Genomic DNA, 24,611 nt, shown 5'->3' on the forward strand with positions numbered 1-24,611 from the left:
TTCAAAGTAATTGCATTATCTTGAAAGTAATTACGTGTATGCGTATAATATCTTGTTAAACGCATATTGCAAGTAGATAAAGTAAAGTAAAGAAAGTAGATAAAAACGGAGGTAGAAGCTTCTCAAAATATTTGTCGAATAGAAAGCAAATACGAGAGGAAGATTACATTTGTAGCTTAGTCGGATCCAACGTTATATCGATGATGGAAGAAATATTTATAATACGTTTTACGCGTCGAAAATTTAGATTTCGATAATTCTTTGCAATTTTACAGCATCAATTGTGTTGCGCATCTGTAAGCTACGTAGACAGAACTAACGCGTCTTCGCAATGCGCTAGGCATCGAAGTTATCGGTATTTTTAAAGGCACGGGAGATGCATTAAAAGAAGAAAGTGTCTTCAAAAGGATTAGGACGAAAATCGATGAAAATTCTCCGAAATGTTCGAAAGTAAAAATCTCGAATGTCTTCAAAAATGTGATTTTCCATAATTTGGAAGATATTACATCGAAATGGAACTTTTCTCGAAAAATGCGTACTTCGTTCAATTCATTTTGCATCCAACGTTGGTTGCAATTTAGACGCACGTATGGTAAAGCTCGTAGGTCGTGAAATCGCGATAATCGGAAGAAGGAAACATCTCGAGAAACGACGGTAATCCGAAGAGCTGCTCGAACGATGATCAAACCATCGCGTGATACGAACGATCGCGTCTAAACCGGTGTAACCTCTCGAGTAACCTGGTCGTTTACACCAACGAAGAGCAAAGTTATTTACGTCGAATTCGCAACGATCGTCACGTTGAATTCGCCCACGTCGCGTTTCGAGAAAGTCGTCTTTTCGAACAGACGTTAGGCTCATAACGATCCCGAACGACCGTGTTTTCCCGCCACCCTTCGCCTTCAAAACATTCTTCGACGTTTCCAAGCCGTAGCTAAAAGTCCAATGGCCGTACGTGCCCCGAAATAATCGCGTAAGCGAGCGCCGGCCAACTCCATCCACGGAATTCCCGATTCGGTCACGTGCGGTTCGCTCGAATGCCTAACGATTGTCGTCGGTTGTTGCTGCACCGCACGCTCGCGGTGCATTCCCAATACACCAGAGTCCCGTCTCTCTCGTTCCCAACCCTCTTCCGGTCTAATTTCGCTAATGATCCAGTTTTTCAAGTTCCCCTTGCTCTCCTAATTTTCTGACTTTTCGCTTCCTTCATCGCCGAGCCACGTTCCGAGTGTCTGGAACGCGCGGCTCAAAAATTTCTCTCGGCCTGCAGGATCCGAACATAATGACCACAAAAACGAGCTATCCCTTAAACTGTGTCGTCCTCAAACTTGCCTCGTCGTCGAGAACGCCGCGAAAAACGCGTCAGTGGTCGCGCGAGCTTTAAGTTCTGGTCTTCGGAATTCAAAGTATTCTCCTTCGACACTTGGATTTCTTCGATTCTCACGAACTGTAACTGGGAGTTCAACCTCGAACGCTCGTAGATAGATCGCAGATTTGCGTCGTAAACGTGCGAACATGTAGAGAAGACGCGCGTAACGTGGGAAGATACACGAGATACCCAAAGTACTTGGTCGTAACGCGCAAAGAGCGAACGAAATCTCCGCTCAGGTTCGATTTCTCAAACTCGCGTGGTGAAAATCTTAGATTCGCGTAAGAATCCACGATGCTGCTCATCGACGGGTATAAAATGGGTAAAGGAAGAACGTGACCGGTGATCTCTCGCGGCGACCGCTTAAATTATCGGCAGCCTGTTACATTAGCAGGTCGAACCGGTCCGCGGTTGCAGGATATAATCGACGTTCACCGGTGTTTATCTATTAATTATTAATTTATCCGGAGGGAATGAATGGGAGGAGCAGCGGGTTAAAATAAAGCGCTGTTAAAGCGTCCGGCAGCGGTGTCCCGGCCAATTATAAGAGGCCACGGAAATTATTCGACCGCTCTTGGCCCCGCAGGTTAACGATCTGTCGCCGGTGTTCAGTTTGTCCGGGGTTATTTAATACGCGTTATTTCATACGCGCCACGGCTATCTCGCATTAATTCCACGCTGTTAGTGGAACGCGACGCGGTGGAATAGCGCGGAATAAACATTGTGGCAAACTCAAATTGCCACGGTGATTTGGCACTGGCAAGCTGAACATTTCTAATGGCCATTTGGAACGTTGCGTAATCGCGAATGTCAGAGTAACGAGTTCCAGTTTCCTTCTCTTTGCGATCACCGAGGATGCGTACGAGCACGTGAAGCCGTGCGCCAAAGTTTCCGGACAGTGACAGATTTTTTTTAATTGTCTCATGGCAAGCAGAAAGAAATTGCAATTTTCTACGGGCTGTCCGATTTTTATTTATAAATGCGAATTACTGGTAAACTGTCCGTTTTATAGAAAAAATGGCTCGGGCAAGAGGTCGAGGTGGTTTCCAGGTGATTATGATCTGGTGTAACTATTTTACCTGTAAATGGACGCACAGAGATAACACGAAGGTAACGTACGTTTTCTTAAATGAAGCGATATCATTTTTAATGCGCGTTTGTGTTAATTAAACTACGTGTTTGCCCTGTATTTCGTATGGCGTGTTTCGCGAGATAAAAGTTGAAATATCTGGTAAATAATTTTTTATACAGAATATCAAGAGACGTACGTCACCCTCGTATAATCTCTACTTGTCCATCTACAGAAAAATTAATTACGCCAGATTATCTCGCTCTCGAAACCATTCAATCTCTGTCGGTATATTTTCCGCATGCAGCAGATACTTAAACGATTCTCATTTATAGATTAAAATTAAACAGCCTGTATACTACACAAGAAAGTTTTTGAAGGAAATTTACGGCGTTTCATGTTCTACGATCCATTTTAATACGTTCGATTTAGATTCAGCATGAAATTGTCTACTTTTATCTGTTCGAAGATACAGCAGGACCTTTTAAACGATAAAAGAATTTCAACAGTTCCGCTGATATACACTCGAGGATAAGCTAGAAGTTCTTAAAAGATAATAAAGAAGTATTTCTCAATCGTTGCCGATAATACGAATGATTTCAGAGAAATTGTAATTTTGTATGATATTGATACAATTCATCCATATGGAAGGTCCAATATCTACATACATTTACATTTTATTATAATTATACGTCGATTAAATAAATAGCCGATACATCAGGCATAATTACCAGCCACTTTAATAATCATGAAACGCCGATTTTCGTCTAACGTTATAATACAAGCTACGTGGTGGTCATTCGAGCGAAAAAACAGGATGCAAATTAATCGGCCACCGGATGACGAAGCATTGGAATATTCGAATGAAAATGAGACGCTTAATTTCCGATAATGACAACGAACGAAAACGATCGTGCTGTTGCATATTGCATTCCGCATAGGCTATTTGCATCGCTGCCGGCTTGTTCCGCTCGCAACACTCTATTTTAGCGCGCGTTGGACCAAGGGAACGTTTAATCGATAAATGCTTATAGATTATCGTGCTCCAGTAAAGTACCCCCCTCTGCAATCGCGATAAGGCAAGCCGGCGATATGTAATCTGACCGCGAAATCTGGAAATTCGCCGATGCGACCGGTTAAAATTTAATTGAAACCCTCCTATGAACCTGGCAACTTTATTTAGTGACCTTCGATTGGTAACGTTGCGTGGAACGATTATGGCAATCGATTATCGTAAATGAATTACACGCGCAACGGTACGAGTGGATTTTTTGCACGCTGCACGAGTTACAAGTATAACTGGTTTTCATACGGTCGAAGTTGTTTAAGTTTTAATAAAGCGATTAAACAAAATATATCCTACTTGCAACTATAGCGGCTCGCGAAAGTACTTTAACGGTTACCGTGGAAAATATTTCGTTTATATATCGCGTGCGTTATACGTAAGACGTTTTAAGATATCGTTGACACGTACCAGACACCACCGTCTCTGATTATTTTCGTTAAATCTGAAATCTGAAAATTTATGTAGAAAATTACTGCACATTTAAATATGCGAACATATTACATTTACTAAAGAATTTATTACGGTGTACAGCACGAACAGTGGTTTGAGACATACGATAAATCTTAAATTGAGTCTATCTGATATTTAGGTTTATTAATGGACCATTGATTACCGTGCACGCTCGTTGTGCTCGTAGGAAAAATTAACAGGATCGATAGAGAATTAAAGAGGACGAACAAAGAGGCTGATTTCTTCTAAATATTCATTGGCAGGATTCTGACTCGAGAAAATAAGTCAGAGCGATCTTTAGAAACGAAAGTAAGTGAAATGTAGAGAGGAAGGTCAGTAGGCTGAACGTCAGAGACCTTGTTGAGTATAATTTCGAAGAGTATGAGAAAATCATCTTTGTTTCCCCGATTTCATATTATGTTATTAGCAATTTTGTCGAACGACTGCCTTAATCAGCAGGCGATAGGTGAACGTGACTAAGGAAGAATCAAGTCTAGTGAGAGGTAAGCGCGATAAGACTGACAGCGGGATTAATCTGACCGCGGAATCTGGGTTCGTTTTAATAGAATTTCATTGAGGAGAGGCTGGCTGACGTGAGTGCGCCCTGGGATGCAACTCGAGCTCCATGTACCTATTAACGCAACGTGGATTTATATCCGACTCTAATAACGCGGTAATTACGAGCTGCCTTTGTTGTCGAGTTCGATTAAAACATCGGCACCGAGAGGAGCTGATGTTGCGGCGGAGCAGCGCGTTTCGCAGGTAATTAGCGCGTTAAAATTTCGTTAGGGAACGATTTTCTCAGCTGCGACACGAGTTTGACGCGATAACTAGAAGATCGTTTTCTCGATTAAAAATTTCTTTTCACACTGTACTACGAGACGTTTGGATGATTTAAAAGTATGAAAACGAAAGATTCGAGCGAATGGAAGTTATTCGTTCGGATAGAATCTCGTAAACCGCTCTTAGCCGTGAGACTGGAAATAAAGAATATTATTTTAATGTAAAAGTAACGATATAAATTATTGTTCGAAGGATAATGAGTGATTCGACGAATGAATTAATACGATTTATTAATAATATAATACGTGTAATGTACACACAGTAGAAACGTAATGGGGTATTAAAAACAGCCAATCGTTGGATAAACAAATTATCAATTTCGCGATATTTAACAAGCCAAATAACACAAATTAACTCGTTCTACCCGTTCGTTAACAGGTTAAGCGTTTTAAAATGTGCGTATAATTGGCTTCATTGCGTATGCGCGTACTGTCTTCTACCGATAGGCGAAAAAGATAAAGAGCTTAAAATTCCCTGAAATTCATAATATTCATCGTAGTCTGAATAACCGATAACAATCTATTTCGCTCGTGAACTATATCGTTCATTTTACATTCAATAACGTTTATTATTAATATCGCCGTTGCAAACTATCGCGTACTTTTCTCGATGGAGAAAAATCGCGATACGATAATGTTTCCGCCGTTCCATATAAGCTTCGCGCTTGGAACCGGTTACGAGTACGAAATGCACTTTATTTTCCGATATTTGCATACAACCGTCGAGATCGTTATTTCTCAATTCCAGTTGGTACAACGTTGCCGAGGGAAACGGGAAAGCGGAGAGAAAATGGGTTAAAAAATCTGCCGCCGGATTAACGATGACGTAACGCGCGTGCGCGCCAATTGGACGCTGTCGCGCGAAAAATTGGCGAAGATTCGAAAAGAGAAATTCTGTTCTCCCAACGAGGGACGTTCAATTTTGCGTCTATGAAAAGTTTCAAAATTCGAAGACGCACGGAACGCGCGTAATACGCGCAAATGTATAAAATATACGAAGTTTATCACCGATTGTAATATTTGGTAAACAAAAGAAATTTTTGCTTAGGTACCGTTGCTCCATTATTTCATAAATACGTGAATTTGCATAAATGTCCGTTAACAACTTATCGATAACAAGTCAGGCATTCCCTTTAGACGAGAGAAGCTACTTTCCTCGAAGAGCACCGCCGAAATCATTTTCATGTATCAAAGTCGTTTTACGATAAGCCTTCGAGAGATCGAAAATGTAAATTCCAATCGGATTCGAACGTAAACGGCTTTGGGCTCGTAAAAAAGTCAATTCATTCCGGCTGGCAACGTGGAAAGATACAACGAAGAATTCGCGGGAAACTGAAACCCCTTGGCCACGTCGATATCGCTTAACCTCCAATTAAGAGAAATGACTTGAATTATATTATAGGTTAGAACCGTGAAATACCTGGATCGCGGACGAACGTGAAACGAATAAATTGACGAGAGCGTTTCCACGTAGTCGGCAAATCGCTGTCATCTTTACGATCGCTCGTACGCACGAATGTTTAAAACACACAATTTCCATGTTGGAATTTCGCTACGTTAATCACGTTCGCGCTCGTCGTCGTATCGACGGTCGGCGATATACTGGGTGCACTGAAAATCGTGGTACAAGCCGAAGGATGGTGATTCTCCGCGCAAAAGTAGATCGAAAACGTAGAACAACAATTTTCGATACGACGCTTCGTTCTCGAGAAAATCAACTGTCAAGTTTCATGCGCTTGGCGCTCTTACGTTTCAAGCGCACACGCACCCGACTAAACTTCATCGTCGATTTTCTCGAAAACGAAGTCTCGTATCAAAAATTCTTGTTCTACGCTTTTCACTTACTTTTTCATGAATAATCACTTCACGGCTTGTAGCAGGATTTTCGATCCACCCTATACGTGGAAACGAGAACGAAAGCTTCGCGTTTCTAAAGTTCGATCGCATCGTTCGTATTTGTGCGTTACGGGGGAGGAGGGTGGGGGAGGGAACAAAGTTTACTCGTACAGTGACAGTCAACACAGGTATACCGATCCACCGCTAATTACTGTTCGTAATCAGATGTCTGACCGACGCAGCAGATTGGCTAGTTACCAGTTGCGCCAATAGTCAATACCGCGGATCGATCATGAGCCACGAACCAGCTACAATTGGTGCGTTGATATCCTCAAACAATTTACGTTGATTTCGGCTTGCACACCGCCCTCTATACAATTGCATTATGTTTTATCAGTGTTCCTAGGGAATTTGCATTCCGCTGATCCGCCGACATACAATGTGTCCTTTGGTGTTTAATCGTTTGTTCAATTTTCCGTCTGCAAATAGAGAAACAATTTATTTCGTCGTGGCAAAATATGATATACGGTTGTTCATAAAAATATTCAAACACTCGCCATAGAAAATTTTGACGGATATATCGTTCCTGCTGTGTAAAGCAATCAGAAGTTTCATCCTGACTTGAAAGCAATTTGAAAATGTATATACAAGTTACAGGATATTTAATAGAAATATATATCCCACAGAAATCACAGAAACGCTAGAAACAGTCGATCGATAAGTCGATCAAATCTTCATACCAATTTCTTCATTCTTGTTGGTTGTATTTCGACGTAATAATACTCGTGCAATCTTTACATATTCTTCTTCATTCCGAGGTGGAATTGAAAATAAATTCGATAGAGCGTTAAATTTATAAAACGAATATGGTTTTCCTACAACGAAGTTGAGGATTCTAACGATACGATAAACCAGCTGGAATCAGAACGCTATATACAGTTCCCATGCACTTGCCATGAAAATCACTTTGAATGACAAACACGTCCGCTTAACGGAATGAATATCTTCGAACTAACTGCGGCAATTTTTCTCCGCGTCTGCCGTACCAGTTGCTCGTAACAGTTAAGAAGCACTAATACCACCTACCAACGCGTCAATCTATCACGCCAACGTTTCTATCACGTCTGTTAAAGTCTCCAATCCATCAACGTACGAAACGTAAGTTTTGCCCGCCGAAAAAGAGATCCAGCCGAAAGTTGCTCTATTACGAGGCGAAAGTTTATTCGAAGTTCTGCCCGCTTCTAACAACCGGAACATCCATCCGGGAACCATCGGCATACCAATTTAGCGAACTCCCCTTAAACTTCCGGCTCCTAATAACCGGCCGGTGTTTACGAAGCTGGGTACACACATTGGCGCGAGGAGCACGCGTGGCACGCCTTCACGATGATGAGAGGAATAACTCATTAGCTTTGTAACGTGGCGGACTACGCGGCCCGATACCGCCCTGAATTATACGGCGAATTACATTAATACCGGATAACAGAGATTCCCGGGGTGCGCGCTGTAGGATCACTCGCACGCGCGTCGCTACATCAGCCCGGAACTGCGCACAGCGAGGACCGCTGCGGGGCCAAGTTCTCGCATAATTTTCGAATAAAGTCGAATATTTCCCTGGCTCGAAGTGGCACGGTAATACTCCTGCGGAGAGGTTGCGCCCGCGGTGTGTAAGTTGTAAATCTTTGAAGTGGCTTTCGCGCTGTGAGTAAAGATTCCCCGACCAGTTGCGAAGTTAGAAGGAGACGGGTATAGAGGAAGAAAGCGGCAACGTATTATAGAAGAGAGTTTTCTTCTTTTCACCCTTCTTCTGCCGAGGTTTCTCTACTTATTTCTACCGAAGAGGAAGAAGATAAAAGGTCTAACTTTAATATTAAGGCAATAAACCGGCGCAGTCTCGAATTCTTCCGGGCAATATATCTTCGGCCATGACATCGTGTTCCTTCTGGTAAACGTTGCTGCTAGAGTCCGCGAGTGCTTTTCTTACTCGCGCTGTTCCGCGGCTGAACTCTGCCTCGAGGAGCAAGGCCACCGAACAAGTATTGTCCTTTGTCGAGTATCTCGTTAAATCGTTACGCTGTTACCGAGGAAATTTCTTAGGACCAGTGTATCTTTATTCTTCGATTACTTTGTCAGTTAGGGAAAGGAAATGTCTGTCGAGATTATCTGTAACCCGATGGTTGTAGAGTACCAACCGTGAAACGTAATATGTCGTTCAAATAAGCGGCGAGTCTCGACGAAAGATGATTATTGAAAATCTAACTGTCCAAAGGGTTCTACCGTATCTTATCAACTTTGTCGTTGAATCTGCCGATATCCCGGATTCCGCGTAAATGTCGTAGCGGAGATCGCGTAATCGCTGATGTCGTTCGTGAATTCACGAGAAGACGTTGCGTAATTAAAGTAGAATAAGCGTCGCGGAGCACGTCTGTCTCGTGCGAACGCGAACGAAATGGTAGAAAGTAAGACAGAAAGACTGGGCGAGAAGCAGCATGATTAATTAATGTCTGCGAGATCGTGAGTCATTCACTTGACTCGGTCAATGAAAGGCTTGTGCAAGTGCAAATTAAGAGGCCGCCCGTGGTATTCGTAGAGGAGCCACTCTTATCTTTCTCGTCGAATGTCGGACAAATCGAGGGACTTTGATCAAACCAGACAGGAAATAAAAAAAGAGGTAGGGGGAAAAAAATAGCGAGAGGAATGTCGTCGGAAAATTCTGTGATTGCCTGGTTTAAGATTCAGCCGTTTTATTCGTACGAGATTCGCATTTGTAAAAATTCTTTCGAAGCACACCGTTTGCAAAGAGAAGATTTACGAGTTTGTATAGAGGATTACATACCGCTCGAGAAATGTGGGTCGAAGATCGAGAGAAGCTGTTTTTCTAGAAACGTGAATCACGTCAGGTGAATCGTAGACAGCCGTAATTTACGATGCTTACACTGCGCGAAATGACGCGCGTTTCACGCCGTATACCGAAATGAGTCATAGTAGTACCGCTAGGTACTATCCGCACAAACCTCAAGTAGCGTGAAAGAAAATAGACCGGTATACGAGTAAATCGCGTTGGAAAAGAGAAAATCGCCGGAGGGGATCTTCGTCTAATTAATTAATATCCGAGCGAAATTATTTTTCTTCTTTCGTTAATGAATCTAGGAAACGCTTAAGAAAGACATCGTTTCTTTCAAACTGTATTTTCCAACGAAACGTTTTCCCGTCGGATTCTACTTGCGTACATCTTTCCTGTAAAATTTCTGTAACCGTGATAGAATATTTAACGTAGCTAATTAATCAAAAGCAAAGATAAAGAAAAATTATAGTGCAAACGCTACGATAAATATCAACGATGTGCAAATATCCTCGCTGTATATTAAATTAACAAAGAGATAGAGAAAGCAGGAAAGGGAATAGTAAAACACGAAGGACGTAAATTATAAAGCACGAGGATGAAAAAGTTAAGAGGGTGTCAAAGGAAGAATAATGAAAGATAAACGTAGAAAGGTGCAACGCAGAAGAAACGTAAATTCAGTTTCTACAGAGATAGAGAAAATTACGTTACATCCAGAAGGATAAATTACATCTGGGCAACTTCTTTACCAGGAATCACAAGATTTCTCCGTATCATTGCCCCTACCCTCCCCTGATCGATCTGAGATGTTTCCAACATGGAAACATCAATTTCTCTTGGATACAGCTCGGCAATACCACCCGACCAATTTCCTTCGCTATCTCGGTACCCATCCGATAATTATCGTTTTTTTCTTCTCGCGAGACAGATACGAAGGGTAGGAGATAGGAATAGAAAGCTGAATAAAAGTAGAGGAAGAGAAAGAGACAGAATTGGAGAGAGAGAGAGAGGCAACATTCGGTCAGATGGGGTTCGACTCTTGCCAAGCTCCAGGCCGCATTGCAGATGCACGTGCAGCCCCTGTACGGATTTTCGATTTCATTTACTTTGTGTTTTCGCCGAGATTCTGCGGTTTCAGGCCACCGAAGAAAGGTCAGCCTGGTTAACCGGGCTAAAATCCAACGTGCGCCAATTTATTCGTCTGGAAAATAGGGAATGAATTTTGAGCGTGAAACTGGTCACGGGCTTGGTACGGAGAATCAGATAAATCTCGTCAGAAACGTTCTACTTTCGCGTGGAATTTAGAATCGACCGTAAAATAGCGCTAATGACTTCCAACTTCCACTAAAATCAGTAACAATATCAGTTGAATTACGAAAGAATTTCCAAACGTTACTCCAAGGAAGCATCTCACTGATTTATTTTCAAAGACGAAAATGGTTACGCGAAAGTGGCATCTGACGAAAGCTCGACAGAAACGTCCGAAGAACAAAAGAACACAGCTTTTCGCGATCTCGTATCGCGCCGTGAAACCCGAGCGAAACCTGAGCCAGGCGAAATCTATAAGACCCGGAAGACGTCTCTCCCGGCAGGGTTCATCGACCACGAAGATCACAAGGCACGGTTGTCGCGTGCTCGAGAAATCCGGGCCGGCGAGAGGGCTCGATCTCTGCCTCCTTCACGGCAGCAACCCGTTTTCCCGCGGCTACTTGTGAAATTAATTAACAACGCGTCCGTGGGTAGCGGCGCATCGTGACACCAAGTCAGCGTCGCCGGAAGCCGATAGGTCATGCACGTGTCGCCGGGCTGAATCGTTAATCTCGGGGCGACACGCGCGACCTGACCGTATCGGAAATAGCGTGGTGGCTTCGAGGGTGCTCGTGGAAGTGCCGGCTTGCGCGTGGGAAGAACCACCCGAAAGAGTAGGATCTTCTTGCTCTGTCAGGGGATGGAGAGGACATGGCGATGCAGTGGAACCGATGGTCGGTCACCTGTGTCCTCCTTTTTTCTCTCCCGTTGTCTTCTCTCTTTTCATCCCTACCAGTTTTTACCTGAAATCGTCGAGAGCTGTGCGAATGAAAATCTGGAACACAGGAACGAGGGATGCGCTGATCTTTTAACGTTGGAATTACCAGACCTCGTCGAGGTGACGTAGTTCGATAAAAACTATGCAGATGCTTTCGACAGAACCGATATTCATTTTGGTTCGAGAAAGAGTTTTTACCGTACGTACGTGATAATTGAATCGAGTATCGATCGTAATTTGTAATTTTTATTGCCTTCTCTACGGGATTACGATATTCCGCTTGCACGCAAATAGCACATATCATACGGTATTATTATTATATATACATTTGCTTCTAGTATAACCCATACGTACGTTGCACGTATGATATTAGCCACTTTATAAACTTTATTGCACAAACCTTATCTCTACCTTGGCTCTAAATTCACTGACCTAATCTAATCTTAACGCTAACCTTACCAGACCCGGTTAAACGACCACTTTCAAAATTAAAATTAAAATTACTTCTTCATCTTACCCTACCTACAATTAATACATTGCTAATCAACTGTTCCATCAACTGATCGTAACAGGGAATATCTTAAAATATTCTTTTTTTTTTCCTTTGTATTTAAAATGTAGGATTTTTGAACTTTTCGTGTTTTATGAGTTACGCTGTCATAAAGATTTCGAAAAGAATAGGATCGTAGAGAATGTATTACAGCAATAATGTTCGCTGTGTTTGATAATATCTCCATACAATTATTTAATATAATAAATAAATAAGCGGTGTTGGCTACATAGTGGTATTTACCGTAAATCTGGTTTATTATTCTCTTTCTTTGGCGATTACTTCTGCTTCGTCTGTACTGTATTCGCTTTATGAAAGCTTCTACATCGACCAAGAGAGATTTTCTCCAACCTCGAATGCCTTCGATTTCCTTTCTTTAAAGCTGCACGGCTGATTTATTGTGGGTCAAGCGATGGTATATCGATCAAATCCCCTTCGGATCTCTGTTAATAAAATTAACTGCAGCTATTTGCATCGACCTTGCGACAGGGACGTTTCGGTATCCTACAACCTCCCGATTATTATCACCCGTCCAAAGTTGCTAGGACTCCTCTGCTCCAAGACCACAGAAATGTTACTAATTAACAGTAGAAAGTTTACACGGTTACAAAATTCGCTATAGGTTTACATTAAAAAAAATAAAAATTCTCCCAAAGTACTGAGATTTCATGTAACATGTAATTTCATACACGTAGAAAAGAATGGAACGTGTGTGAAAAGTTTGATGGAGAACTTGCGTGTTTTCCACAGCCAATATCCTCGTAGGCGGCTTCCTGTTAATTGTATCGGTCAATTCTACAAGTGTCACTTCGTTTACGGCGAAATGTTCAAACACGTAACGACGTTAAGAAAGACGTACGGTGTACGGGCCGAGTAAAGCGGTTCTTCCAATTAACTCGACACTGGAGCGGCCGAGTACGAAATAGGAGAAAACGCATTCGGAGTACAAGGATCAGCGCAATTAGAGAAATAATTGGCAATTAATCAACGTGGCTGTGGAAAAATCCAAGGGTCCCGCCGGTTCTAAATTCCTGGCGGTTTCGTTTGGTCGCTTATCAACAACGCAACTTCGGTAATTACACGAGTGATGTCTCATTAAGTCGCGTTACACTTGGCGGCTGGTTAATTAACCGACGTAATCGCCCCGGTGTTTCCAGCCCCTTGTTGACGTAACGAGAACGCGAAAACACGAGAGCCTCGAGAAAATCGAGAAGGAAACTCGAGCAAAGCGCCTTTTTCTCCTTCGTTCTTCGTCTTCTCGTTTTTTCCTTCACCTTCTCTCCCTCTTTTTCTTTATCTCATTACGTAGTCGAGATATTCGGAGGAAATTTCAATAAGCGATTTCCAGCTGGTCGAGAGGTCACAGACAGCGAAGATTGCTTTAATAAAGAAGCAAAGCCGAGTTTCGGCTTTAATGCGAGTCAACTACGTTGAATAAAGTGCCTCGGGATAGGCTGCTCCTTTCGACGTGGAACCGAGCTGTTAGAGGCGACAGAATTTCCAATAATAAATGATAAAGCGACGCGAATCCGATTCGAACGTGATAAATCCATCTAGCCGGTTCTCCCTGTCTCGCTGTTGAATTTATTGGTTTCACGGAGTTCCCTGTTATGATATTGTTCGACCGGGATTCTTTATGATTGACTTTCGCCCGATGTTTCTTCTGTTTAGTTGGAAACATTCCGACACCGTCAAGTCGGTGAAATTGTTCTCTGGTAAAAGTGTAAAGTTTACCGAGCAACTTGGGATTCCAGGAAATATTTGGAGCTGCGCGTGCTTAGAACATAGAGTAGTTCATTTTCGTGGATCCAGCGAATTTTGAATATCGAGGATCGAGCGTTAAAATTTATTACGCTTGCTCTCGGAATTCTTGATTTGGGGAATTCTCGAATGTATAGACATTTCGAAAAATTCTATTCGACGTAGAAAGGAAATTCGATCCAACGTAGAAGTTTAAGAAATGTTGATTGCAATTACAGGTATCGCGGAGGGAAGTTTCAGAATTTACAATTTTTCGAGGATTCTCAAACGGATTCTTAAATCTCCTAAACTGTGCGGACGTTTAGACCAACGTAAATTCACGGGATTTTAAGATTCTCTATAAGCACTCGAAGCTTTAGCGCATCTTAATCTTTCAAAAGCTACATTTTCCAAACTTTTCTTTCTTACTATACGTTTTGTTATATTTCTCCAGACTATTGTAAATTCTCGAAATCTTTCAGAGTCAGCGGAATTCTAGGATTGCCCGCAAGCATCCAAAGTTCCGTTATATCATGATCTTTCGAAACTTGCATCGTCCAAATTTTTCATTCTTATTCTACGTTTTACTATCTATCTTTTTGTTCTTTTTCGTACATTCGAAACGACGAAGCACAGCAACTTTGTGATACTGTATGTCGGACGAGGCTCGAAAGTTCTGTTACGCGATACTCTGCATACCTGCGAGACTAACGGCAGGAAGAACAACCGTTTAAGCTGTGTTTCGCGATAGGGATGAAAGAACGATAAAAGTTCTTCAAAGCGTATTCAGTTCGACAGGTGGAGGGGCAGTGCATAGGACACAGCTCTGCACTTTTGCTGGGGAATTGAAAAAGTTGAATGAACGAAACTTAAAAACTTCCGCCCGACGCTTCTCTTCCGGCAGATTTCTACGAATTTCATTAATGTGTCTGCCTTATCTTCTGACCGCTTTTCCGTTCGCCCCTATATTTTCCCATTTCGTTAATCCCAAGAATATCTTCCTAGAAGAAACTATCTTCGTCCTGGATGTTAATCTTCTAGTCGATGAATTCTTTTTCTTCGAATAAACAACTTGTTACACCGTTAATTTTCTCTTTTGGTTTTTCAATTTAATCTAATATACAAGTGATTATTATTAAAGTTGGAGAAGCTAATTTAATTCCAACTCACCCCTCTTTATATTTTAGCGTTTCTTCTCGACAATCCACCGTATGCCAATTAGATTAACCAGCTTCTTCTCTACGCGATGGGTTTTTCCTTCGTTGCTGAAGGATTATTCGAGGCACGTAACGCATCGTCGTGCATTTTCCCGCCTATAAGTTCGTTTATCGTCGAAAGGGAGCGACCTCGTTTGTTTCTGTAGCGAGGCCGTTTAACAGCGTTATTACCATCGCAATTATGAGTCAGACTCGTTTGACCGGAAACCGTCATTAGGATTTATACTGCTTAACGCCGCGTTCCCGGAAACTTGTAGTTACCTTCCGACACGCTCGTTTGGAAAACCAGCTGGCAGAAAATGGGCGGATTAAATGGAAGCTTATTGCCAACGCGATGATATTAGAAAGACCGGTCTCGCGCAAACATTCCAATCATGCAGATTTAAAATTTTATAAAAACGTAGTACGGAGATATTCATAAATATATACGTTCGTACGTTTCATACATTGTATAATATCTGCATTATATATAAACAAATATGTGTATACACTTTTTATAATACGTTTAAGAATTGCAATAGGAAGATATTCAGAAATGTATACATACACGTTTACAGTATAGAAAGTTCTAGTTAATTAAAATGTTCGTAAATACGTACGACCTGATTGATAAAAATTCTATTAAATCTGAGACTTTATAAAACTTGTAATAGGAAAATATTAATCAATATACGTATATATGTTCTGTTAATTAATTTTTTAATTTCGACAATTACCTTTTTTTTTTTAGAGAGCTGCCCCGTTAAAGATGATTAATTGTAATCAATTAAATATCAGAAATACATATATCATACGTATACTTTAATCGTTCGAAATTCACCATCAAACGAAATCTGCTTTCCATGAGATTGATATTAATAATCGATCGATCCGCCGGTTAAAGGGAATGAACGAAACTGTTTCGGGATAGATTTCGATGGAAATACGCGCGTGGCAGCATCTGATGTTTTCTGTTGCCAGGCGCGATTACTCGTGAGAAAAGTAACTATTAAAATTTACGCGATACATCGGTGGGGGAGGAAGGTAGTGGAACAATGCTGAGAAAGAAAGTGGAGCTCGTTGTCTGTGAGAAGAGATCGCCCTATTTACGAAATACCACGAACTGGCTGATGAAGATATTCGGCACATATCTGCCGATGATTATGAAAATAGCGTAAGTCTAAGAGTCAAGGAAGTTGAACATTTTAAAATTTACTTTACGTTATATTCCATCTACATTAGGACAATGTGCAGGAATATTTGCACGAGGAATACTTGTAAATCACAAAATTGCAAATTTTGGAAAAATCAGGATGATGCTGACTGATAGTTGTATCGAATTATAATAATAGGATTCTTTTACATTTCGGAAAATCGACGAAGGATACGAGAAGACGTTAAGCGAACTGATAAACTATACTGTTGCATAAAATACACAAACTGATTATTTTTTTAACAGCGAAAACCCACTTTGGACACGATCGTGGTGAAAATGAATTATTCGAGGAGATCCTAATCGAATCGATGATTGACTGTCGATGGAGCCGAACAGGATCTCTTAGTCTCCAGCGCAATGGAATTAATAAGCTTTTGATCGTATCTGATCGTGTATAGGTTAGCGGATCGAAGGACCAGAACCTACCCTTAGTATCTCATGGGGATACTCCGTATTAGACCAAATGCAAATGCCGTATTCGAAGTTCTGATTGGCAATGCACTCGGGGCTCGATATCCCTATGAATAGTATCGTGGACAATTTGATCCTGCATGTAGTTAGCAGTTTGGAATTGGCATAATAATGGAAACATAGACCATCGTCGATTTTATTAAGCAGCGCTGAACATTCTCATTTTGATTCCAGCTATTCATTTCGCAAGATCGTACTACTTTTTGCATCTTTATCGTATCTTTATCTAAAACGAAATAAGATGAATAAGTTCCTTTATCATTCGACGATTGATCAACGTGTTTCAAGGATCATTTGAATATCGTTCTTACCTGGTGTTCGTGATGGATTATTTAAAATCTCCGAGAGATTAAAAGGCTTGTGTTTGTTTGTAAATGAACGTCTTGGTTGTAGGAAAGTATCGATAGACTCGAAGTTCTTAGCAATTTCGCCTCTGACGTGAATTTTATTGGAGAAACGAGCCAAAGAATCTTTCTCTGTCCGAACGAAGAAAAATCTTACCTGAGCTTCCTAATCCCATAGGTCGTTGATTCGACTATGGATGGCCCGACTTCAGGGTTATTCAAGGTCTCTAAAAAATCTGAACTGTACGATACATCAAGATCCCATTTGAAAGTCTATGCGCCTTCGAATACTACTCTAACTCGGCCTTCGTATCTTCTCCTTATCTCGATTATACACTTACTACATCGACAGAATTTGCAATATTACCCGCACACCGTCCTTACGCTCCAGTTGCCTGAGCCACCTTACCATTCCAAAACCTTAGGCGAACCGTGGAATTATTCACGCGCGAGGACTCGAAGACGATGAAAGTGGCACATCAAATTTCACGAGCATCGATAGAAGAGGCCACGTGAAAGATATCTCGATTCATCCCAGCGGCTGAAACCTATCTGGGTCTCAGTTAACTCCACGCATTCCGCTCGCTTGACCCCTAACCAGGGAGATGAAATACTGCACGTGCTTCGCGAGACAAATGTAGACGTGTTGAGAGACTCGCATAAATCCTGATCAATTTTCTTCCTTTTTTTCTCTCTCTCTCACACACACCCACAAACAGGCTTTCTCTCTGTCTGCCTCCTGCCGCCCTCGCCAAGATGAAACGTAAAACGAGCCGATCATAGAACAAGCATCGAATATGGCAATTTGTCTGGCGCGTATCAATTTCTATTAGTGCCAGCAGCACCACTCTCGAGTAATAGAAATGTCAAGAACCGTCTCTGGACTTTGTTCTGCTATCCCGAGGACGTGTCTTGAATATTCCCTACCTGTTATCCTAATTAACCCGTGGCACGGAGTTTTGGGTCACGTCGTGATTTAAGGGCAGCTAATTGCAAGTTGGATATCCTATTATTAATCATGAAGCTAACTTTCGGCGATTGGCTCGCGTATACCAGCTACACGAATATATTCTCTGTCGTTTTATTTATTTATTTGTCTGTTTTTTCGTTTATCAGTTAACGGGTTACGCTCCTTGCTACAATTTTCCTTCTCATTTCGCTTTGCATTTTATTTGCCGCTCGTAGCCGGTTGCGATAAATTCGTTCGTTTCTCGATTTTAATTTCTTCAAATGCGCTATATCGTGTTTTTTTTATCGATTCTCGCGGAATAATACGAAATACGTATAAACGAGCCAATGCGTGTAAAACGGATCTCGCTGGAGCTTCGAACGATAGAAATAAACCAGGAAAAAGATGGAGTTGGCGAGCGATGGAGTTAGCCTGTTTACAGACACGGCTGAGACAGTTGTCTGCGGCAAAGTTGGTTAAACGCCGAGATGAGTGGAATGGCGGATGTGACCTGAAAGTTCTAGGCGGAACATTAAGCTTCACGAGGCTGAGGATGTCAGGAAGATTTATGTAATTGTCCATGATCTTGTAGACGAATGTTGGATCTGCCATGGGCTTACGTACTTGCGCGCGAGTAATTCGAGTGAGATAAATAAGTAGATCGTAATTATAGCAGGTGTTTGATTAGTAATATCGATTCATAGATTTTAAGTATTTGATTCTTCTGAATTGCGAGGTGATTTATGGTAGCTTAAATAATAATAAATATCGGAAATCTAGTTTCTAATATTGGTGAAATTATTTAGCAAAGTTGTTGCTAATTTTAAATGATTTAAAGGCAGCCAGATATAAAATGCTTTACATATCATACGATTTCGTGTTACATGCAATAATTAATCTCAAATTAATTTTACTACGATCCTATACTATAATTTCGATTTAATCGTTTAACTTCAGCAACGACGTTCTTTTCGTACCTCGACATACTTTTTCATCTTGTAGTTTTCTCCGAGCTAAAACAACCAAGTTTGTCCTTCAAGGTAACTGGACCGAAAAATGGAATTAGACAACGACGAAATACTTGTTTCTATCTATACTATTTAATCCTCTTATGAATTATTTGTCGATCATCGATAAGCCTAACTAACGAAACAATTGGAAATTTCGATTCTAACGTTAGCGCAGGTATCGCGATCAATTTTTCTTTTAATTTACGAGCTAGAACCATAAATATAAAATTGATTGGATCCACCGGTTAACAATCTCGACGTGTCGCTATCGATTACCGCGTAACCGGTCAGCGGAATTGCCGAGCGGGCTAATCAACGTACTGGAAAATAAAATCGAATCTTCAACAGATGCACGGTAAATATTTGACGCGACATCGGAAGTCGGGTCGGTGAAAAATTTATCGAACATGCACCGTAGCCCACGTCATCGAGTAATCGAGTTTGCAACGCGCTCATACTGCACTCTTATCATCCTGCATTCGCACATTATCTATTCGCGCGATAGTTATCGTAAAATTGCGACTCATCGCCAATTTCTAGAAATATTTTTCGGAAATACTTTTCTCCCCCTAACGCTCGTATTTTCATGAATTTAACGTTAATCACACTTTATCAGACGAATCTGTGTTTTAGCATTGATGTAATATCTACGGTAATTTTAATTCGATGCTGCGTCCGTTATACGTATCTTGTGTTTGTGCAAGAGGAATCTGTACTTTTTAAATCGATCGTTTTAATTGGAAACTGTCAAAGGACTCTATAATCGTACACCGATGCGATTGTAACCTTAGACGCGATTTAACGTCTTATCACAGGCGAACTCTATTACACTTTGTTAAATTATTAGTAGACCCTTCGGTTGGATTAAAAGCAGGCTATTGTTCAACTTACTGCGAGTCTAACGCGCCGTCTACAGAGTCAACTGTCAAAGACTCGAGAGGGTGAATCGTGTCCTTTTGAAAAACCATCTCACTGTCTCATTAAAACTTCAACTAGTTGCGCAGGAAGCCCGAGGATGCCGTAGTGCCGCTTTCCAAAAGGATATTACCTATCTTGAGAACAGTTGGCAATCCGTACTACCCACGCATATATAATATTACCGCGCACACGTTCCAGCAGATAGATAAATTTATTGCATCGTCATTCGAATAGATGCCGAGATAAACGAGCGGAATTAATCGGAAGAAACGAGAAAAGGAAGCGAGATTATATAGGATATATTAACTTGAAAGGTGAAAAGGTGATTAAGATAGGAGTAACATGAGAAATATAAAATATGAAAAATCCTGTGAAATGTAAAATCAGAGTGATATATGAAACGTGGTATCAAAGTAACGTATAAAATATGAAATGTGAAATGCCTGCTGGTTGCGTTCGATTTCGCAATCGCTGTGAATATCACGCGTACACGTTAAATTACACGATCGTCTACTCTGTCTTAATAAAATCGATTACTGTCAAATTTACAATATCACTTGGGCGTTAACGTTTCGCGTCTCTGTATGCGCGTACGCGTTCCACAAATGTTATCCTTCTTTCCTATCGACGCATCATCGGGTGTTTTACCTTCAAACAATCTGCTCGCGATCATCCCCCTGATCGTGGAAAAACTCAGTCTCGCAATTTGGTTTCGTGGAACGGGAGGTAAAATCGCGGACGATGAAATCAATCGACGGATAACGAACTAGAATTAATTACAGCTGAAAAAAGTGAGCCCTTGGAAAAGAAACGAGCGAAACGAAAAATAAAAAAAAAAAGAAGGAAAAAAAACACAAGCCTCCAAGTCCAATCAGTTTACTTCACCATGAAACTTCACCCCGATGTTGAACTTCAATTTCCGGCGATTCGATTGGTCGAACTGTATCAGCCGTCGCAATTAAGCCTGGTCGAAAAATTCTTCCGCTGCCATAACTCTGCTGCTGCTTCTTTTGTTCGCTCATCGTTAAAAAAAAAAAAAAAAAAAAAAGAAAAATGAGAGAAGAAAGAGAGAGAAAAATGGAAGTAACTAGCCAATCTAGTTGAAACGCGAAAACCAAAGCATTGTATTCAATTTCCAGGACCGCCGTTCCCCTCGAAAGAGCTGCAATCAGTCTAATATCTCGAATCTCGTTAATTAACCTCCCTTCTTCGTCCTTTGCCCCTTCATCCCCTAACCCTTTGGCCCTGACGTTTGTTTGGCCGCGATTAGACGCGAGCCAGGATTTAATAGCTCGCGGAATGTAAATCCCGGCGGGCGATGCACATTATGGAAATTTTTTTAATAACTCCCCTCGTCCACGTTCGTGAACGTACCACCCGATGGCGAATGATGAATTCGTCCGCAACCCTGAACTCCCTCGTTTCCTTTTTTTTTTTTTTTTTTTTTGTTCTTTTTGAAGCTCGCCTCTGTCACGTGTTTTTAATTAAACGGTAAAATCCCCATTGGCGATGGGATCAACCAACGAGTGTTTCATTTACCATCCAAGTAATCTATCAGCAGACGCTTCAAGTTGAATGTCGTGATAGAGAATGGATCGTTTCGTGAGTAATTATTTCGACTGATTATAGTGGCAGCGTAAACCGTTTGTCGTCGAATCGCCTGTCTTCACTGCGAGCTCTTGTTCCTCGTTAAGAAAGTCTTCTAATTTTACTTGTCATTCGTTTCATCCTGAAAGATTGATGCTTTCGTCAGGGATGAAGGTAATATTTAAATTATAAAGACGCTTTAGAGACATAATCTTGTACTATGCAAAATGGAACCGTGATAGAACGTCTCATGTGGGTAGAGGAAATTTTGACAAGAAACTTTGAGAAACCATCGTTTACGTACGTAATACTGCGAGCGTTTAAAACAAAGACATTTTATTCTTTGTATAACTGGCACGAAACGCGTGATATTTATTTCTAAATTACCGTTCTTATACTGTGAAATGTAAACGCGAAACTCTAGCGAATATTCCAGGAGCGTACAACGTTTTGCATAAAAATCCGTTTAAATCGTATAAACGAAAAATTATTTCAGCAAACTGTCGGATGTAGGTACTCGGTGCCTATTTCCCCTTACACGCTTCCCGCTGGCCGTATTCTTAAACGTCATTTCGCACCGTCCTATGAATTATGAAACGTTTGACGTTGAAGAGGAAGGAAAAAAAATGGCTATTTTGAACGTCCCGCGTAAAAGCAAGAGGATGCTTTATACTGTGTTATAAACTGGAGAACTGGGTCGAAAGAGCGCTTTTCTACTCGAACTTTTTACATCCTCTTAAAGTCACTCCTATACTCTGCACAAGTAGCAGGAGATGGAAGAGAAGAAGAGGAAATAGAAGTAGAAAGGAACGTAGGGAAGAGGTTGTGACGTTTCAATGAGATTCTAATCACGCTTCTAGTTAGCGGCCACTCGCCTCTGTCCTTCGTGCTCGTCCATGAAAAATTAAACTGCCGAACATGATATCCGTGGAAAGCCTTCCCCTCGAAATCCGTTGTAATTTACGAGCGTGTACAGCTTATAAATATTTCAGGGCCTGCTTTCAACGGTCTCCGACGCGCTACGTACGATAGAGATCGTCCCAAACGTGCCGCGACTCTGACTCCGTTCCGAAGGATTCTGCGGCTGCTGAACCCATTTCCGTTTCGAATCTCGTCATCCTTCTTTCTGTCGCGTGAATTCGATTCCCGATTCTTGTAGCTGACTACGTCTCCGAGGGACAGTGTCATTTGATAACCTTTTCTTTCGCGCGACCCTCTTAAATTAATCATCTTTTGCTTTTTTTCGCGCGTTGATTTAAGGTAACTTAAAGGTTTAAATCGAATCGTTCAAATAAATAAATTAAATTAAAAACTAAAACGGTCACTCTGTATTATAGCAGCTACGCTTATTCTACTCGTCATCGCTTATTTCTTAGCTAGACGCTGTTCAAAATTTTTTGAACAGATCGCGACAGCTAACTAATTGATTATGTTAAGTAACTAATTGGCTGTAGAAAACGCTGTAAGTGGGAAAATTGGAAAATTTCATGACCTTTTGATGGGAAAATTTTCTACATAGCAACGAGAACGCTGTAATTCTTGTGGTTCTTGATATTAACAACGCTGGATTCTTTAGAGGAAAATACGTTAGTTCATTGTTCCTTGGCTTTTATCTATCGAAATGAATGGAACTGAGCTTCATCTACGACTGAGAGGAGACACGTACACGCTTTTCTTCTTCACGAATTTGGACTATGTTCGTGCACGAGTTTCCTTTTCCTCTCGGAAAAGCTTGTTTCTTGACACCTGCACTTTTATCTTCGGTCGGTTTGGGTTTATCAAGTTTACGCTGGAATTCTCAGGTTAAGATTCATCATTTTTCCTAGAAATTTTATAAAATGGAGCATCTATGCGATTTGGATTCCCATAGACCGATTCTTCTCTTTCTTTCGAGCACGTTGTTGGTCTATCGTAGATTGTACGAGATCCCCGCAGATCCAATTTGCTCCTCATTTTCAAAGATGATATCGTCGGAGGAAAATTTAGAAAATCAACGTGAAATGTCTGCTTGAAAAGGATTAATTTAATATTAATATTAATTCTGTGTATCAGTGACTAAACATTTTGGTGTTTAAGTCAGTCGGTGTTACAGCAGAACACATTAACGTTATTATACCGTAAAATGAAATATTCGCTTTTCCTATAAACATATCGAAAACCGTGAGACCATAAAACCGAGGACCAAGTTCTCCTTAACCTTAACGCATGGTGGGGGAAGAAACCTTGAGCTGCCAAACCTCGTCGTGTTACTATAGTAAGCTCTACGCATTGTCCTCAAGTGGTGGCAATGCTCTCTCCGACAGTACGCGTTATAAAGTATATGCTTCTGCGTTAAATTTCCCATGTAGAAACTAAATAGGCAATTTCCTTAATTTTATACAAAATTACATCCATATCGATTTTCAAACTTTCAAGTCAACGATTCTTGTGATTCGGTGATCTAAATGAATCGGAAGCGTATCTGCTTCTCCGACTAAGCAAACGTATATATTGTTTAATGTAAATTATAAACAGCAAATATCGAGTCGATATTCTCCAATTGACACATTGATAATCTCTTCAGTTGATATTCCCGTCGAAGATAAAACAAACTTTAATCTTTTCCCCTGGTGTTCCTTATCTTCGAAGTACACTTGTAACGCGAATAAAATTTTGAATAAATACGATTAATACGATAAGAGAAAACTATACAGATACGAGATGACTAACACTTTAATATTGTAATATCAAACAGGAAATTGCAAACGAAAACGCAAGCTTAAGCGAACGCAAATCGCGAGTCTCCGGATAAATCGAAGCTTTTGTTCCTTCAAGCTTCGATCCTTCTTAATTACCGCGTTCATCATTGCCCGTTAAAACGTTTCAATGTCCAGTACCATAATTAAATCGATCACGACGCACGAACGAGAACCGATTAAGGCAGTGCATCGGTACAGAAGCGCGTGTAGAGAGGCAAGACAAGATCGTTGTGTGCCGACCTGTCTGAAACGAGGCCGTTGCTCAATCAACCAAATACGGCTAACCACGAACGCATTAACGATCTCGTATACATCTAAGATCTAACAAGATAAGAAGCCTGGCCTTTCCTTATTCTATCGGAATTTTGACGTTATTCGTTGCACAGATCTGT

General features: G+C 41.0%; 1 protein-coding gene and 1 long non-coding RNA gene across 8 annotated transcripts in view; one reads left to right on the plus strand and one right to left on the minus strand.

Annotated features, from left to right (window-relative positions):
• The window catches only part of LOC126921230 (ankyrin repeat domain-containing protein 50-like), a 222,538-nt gene that overhangs the window by 175,124 nt on the left and 22,803 nt on the right, over positions 1 to 24,611 (plus strand). The gene's annotated exons all lie outside the window — the stretch shown is intronic.
• On the minus strand, positions 5,013 to 7,680 carry LOC126921271 (uncharacterized). The gene is made up of 2 exons (XR_007712272.1): positions 7,373 to 7,680; positions 5,013 to 7,111 (listed from the first exon to the last, which is right to left on the minus strand). It is a non-coding gene; the product is annotated as an uncharacterized LOC126921271 (long non-coding RNA).

Source organism: Bombus affinis, chromosome 10, assembly GCF_024516045.1.
Source record: "Bombus affinis isolate iyBomAffi1 chromosome 10, iyBomAffi1.2, whole genome shotgun sequence".
Classification (NCBI taxonomy): Eukaryota; Metazoa; Arthropoda; class Insecta; order Hymenoptera; family Apidae; genus Bombus; species Bombus affinis.